A 3,969-nucleotide genomic window follows, 5' to 3' on the forward strand; every position below is an offset into this window, starting at 1 on the left:
AAATAAATAAATAAATAAAGGTCATTCTGGAACAAGTAAACACCACTGTTTATCCCACAACAAGCTGGGCCCACTCCCTTCTGATAAGGATAGTAATTGTCAATTTCCTTGTAGGAGACACCAGAGAGGTCAAACCCGCCCAAGGATAACCAAGGTTAGGTAGCCATTATGAATTTAGGGTCCGCCCGTCTTGTCACATGTTTAACCCTAGACCTTCTCATTCCTATGGGCACACCCCTAGCTCATCCCCTTCCTGTTATGCTTATGCCTATCATAGATCCCCTTCTTACAATGTGTATGCCTATTGTACAACCCCTTCCTGTGACGTATGTCTTCACCTGTAATTAGGGGGCTTGCACGTCCCCAGAGGGGATAAAAGCTTGAGAAGCATTAAAGTTCCTCTCTCTCCCTCCATGCGGACCACCAAGCGGGGCTGAGGTGAGCAATGCTGCCATGAATTGTGTCTGACTCCATTACTTGACTTTATCTTTTAACTCTCATGCTCTCTATGACTTTACTATAATCTTTACTTATCGCTGTGCAATTGTGCCTACCGGACCTGTGATGATTTGTGGGGTCCCCTCTCCCCTTTAGCCCCACAGATAATGCCTCAAAAGTGGACCAGGGACATATATAAATAATAAATATACAAATGAATTTGGAGATCACACTTAATCATACCTCTAACTTAATAACAGTTAGTTCTTGTGATGTGGCCCTACTCACCACTTGACCTCCGGAAGAGTTCACTGAAGATATGGGGGCAACAGCAAAGTATGGGGAAGAAATCAAGGTGATGCCCAGATATCAGAAAGAGTAGCACCTAAGGTCTTAAAGGCTTGTTTAAAACAAGCAGCCATCTAAGTGAGGTGATGATAAACACACAGAATAGACACACCAGCTTTGTGATCTGAGGATTTTAAATAATAAAATGCACGACTAGAGGCGGGAATGGTATTAAGAGATTAAATTTTGAGCACCCTGTTTGCAGAAAGTGAATAATTACAGCGAAAGCACAAGTCTCTTGACAGGATCTCTTCTCTGGATGTGAATAGCCTTGATAACAGAGAAAATGCATTAGAAATTGGATTCATGTAGATGTAGTCAGGTTAAAATTTAACACTATCATTGGCTCTCTTTTTATCAATTTTAAATTTGTTCCATTTTTTATTATTTTCTGTTATCATCTCAACTGAGTTTCCTGTTTTATTTCTTAATTCCATTTTGTTTTACTGCTTTTTGTTTTTACATGCTTTTCTTTCTATGAAATCCCGGATAGGCAAGTCTATAGAAACAGTAAGTGAATTAATAGTTTCTTAGATGAGGGCAGGGGAAATTGTGGAGGAATGAAGAGCTAATAATAATAAGTTCAATAAAAAAGAAAATATTCTAAAATTGCATGTGGTAGTGCTTACACAGCTCTTTTTATATATTTAAACTAATGAGCTATATGACATGTGCCATGCTGCCCCTGTGAGTGTCCACAGACTGCGGCTCTTGACTAGAATAGAAAACTCTGTCTTTTTTTTTTTTTTCGGGGGTGGGGAGGCAAGTGGCTAGTGGTTTCGCTCTGCAGAATTTAGGGTTATCAGCCCAACTACCTACCCAGTGCGCAACCAGAGTGCCTTTCTTCAGCCTAAGGGTTTGCAAATATGCAGATTGTCTTTGGAGCCCAGACAACAGATACAATGTAACCGGGAACAAATTTAAAACAGTAGGAATGATGGGACGGATGATGAACCACAAGTAGGGACTTCTGCATAAAGACATTCCGAGTCAGTTTTGTTTTTGCCTTTTTGCATTATGTTATTTGTTTGTTTTAAAAACATATTCTGAACTTATACACTCACATTCAAACTCACAAAATTGAACTATGCACCACAGTATTCTCTGTGACTCAAATACTGAGTAATCAGGCACTGTACCTGAGGGTGGTGTGCAAAATAATTATGCAGTGATCTGCCAGATAAATTCTGCTAATGTAGCTTTTATCACATTCCTGTGAAAAGATATTAGCCTCTATGTAACAAAAACAAATGCCTAAGTGACAAAATTCTATTAATGTTTTCATTCCCTCTTATCCTTAATTAACCCAATACAATAAGCCAAAATGTCTGATTTTATGTCTAGCAGCATTAATTTTTTTCTATAGTCCTACTGAACACACAGGTGCCCTGCTTGCAAATGTTAATCTCCAAAGCAGTATTAGTTACTAAGCTACCAACTCTATTTCCATGGATTTGAACAAAAAAAAAAAAAAAAAAAAAAAACCTCAGACAGATGTAGAATAAAGAACTCTAAAATCTGGGGTCAATTAAGAAATCACTCCCTAAAAATCTTGTTAGCTACATTAAGTGTTTCCAAATAAAAAAATGAGTTTTACTTTAGAACAATTCCAAATCCTCTGGATTAATTTTCCATTTTCCTTTTCTCTGTTCCAGCACTTCTTTTTATGTATGCCTCTGTTCTTTCCAGCCTGGTGGAGGTTTAAAATGTTGATGAGTAAATTAAAGTTCTTAAGTTAATTCAGAAGGATAGGATTATACCAATCTGTTCTGCCAATAAATTATCACTTGAAATGAAATCACCAAGCAACCAGTATTCATATTCCTATAAAAATCAACAAAATATACCAGAGACTTTTAAAGCAGTCTATAAATGTTTGTTGTCATTGCCAGTTCTTATAGTGTGTCTATGTGTGTCTGTGTGTATGTATACACATGTATAGGTTGTTTACCAAGGTTTACCCAACTAAAGGAAAGTGTTGTGCATGGTGTATTGTGGAGCCCCCATTTCTCTAAATTAAGTACTTCCACATTGTATTCTAAATTTCTGTTACTAGGTTCAAATAAGAAGGACAGGCCAATAGACTAAGGCTTAGAACTTCTCACTCCTTCCTACATGATTCCAAGAAAGACAGTTTTATGCATAGGTTAAAGCAAAATTTCCATTTAAACTGAAAGGGAAGATCCTTAAAAATATGAAATATAAAAAATATATAAATATATAAAAACCAGCGCTATAATAATGCTAGATTGTATACTTAAATAAACGTAGAACATGGATGCATTTGTAATTACACCACATCATTCAGATTCTAGGACAGTAATGATCTTTATTATTATCAGGGGACTCACCCAAGACTCTGTAACAAAAGCCTTTTATGTAGTTCTGTTTTTGATAACTGCGTATATAAGTGCTCTTGCAGGAAGTAACATTAGAAAAGCTCTTTTTAGAGTTATGGAGCAAGGAAAATTTTACACTATGATCTTACAAAAAATGTGTGTAGTTCTAGTTCCCCCTTTTACTTTCACTTTCTAAACTTTTAGAGCCTAATGCATTTCACAGAGATAGCCATTATATACAATTTCATGGCTTCTGGTTGTAGTTCTCTGCTTTTATTCCTGTTTTAATTTATACGCTCATCAGGCTAGATAATCTTTGTTGTATTATTTTATTATATGTTTTATGAGTTAACATATAAACTTGGCTATATATAACAGAAATCCAGAGTAGGAAGAAATGCATTTTTCCCTTATGAAAATACTCTGCCCTGTGAGAATGTCCAAAAACTTAGGTTTCCTCTATTTTGCTGCTCCAACAAATTACCGCAAGGCCTTCACTTGGATGGTCTATGACAGCTTCCCCACTGTATCCAGCTGCCAGGCAGGAAGGTGAAGGTGGGAGTAAGAGAACAGAATAGATTTTCTTCTTAGGGACACAAGATGTTTTACATCCCAGTCCTGCACATATCACATAACTTATCTCAAGTCAAATATATTACATTTACTATTAATATTGTGAATTTACACAGCAAAATATACACCATTTCAACAATTTCTATATGCACAAGCCATTCTACAGTGACATTGATTACAAACATCAAGTTGTACAGCCATTCTTGATATCCTCTCCAAATTATTCCACCTCTATTAATATAACCTCACACCCCCGTGAAAAATTCCCCGT

Source organism: Echinops telfairi, unplaced genomic scaffold, assembly GCF_000313985.2.
Source record: "Echinops telfairi isolate 266 unplaced genomic scaffold, ASM31398v2 ScPeMD7_3533;HRSCAF=4204_0, whole genome shotgun sequence".
In the NCBI taxonomy this organism is placed as follows: Eukaryota; Metazoa; Chordata; class Mammalia; order Afrosoricida; family Tenrecidae; genus Echinops; species Echinops telfairi.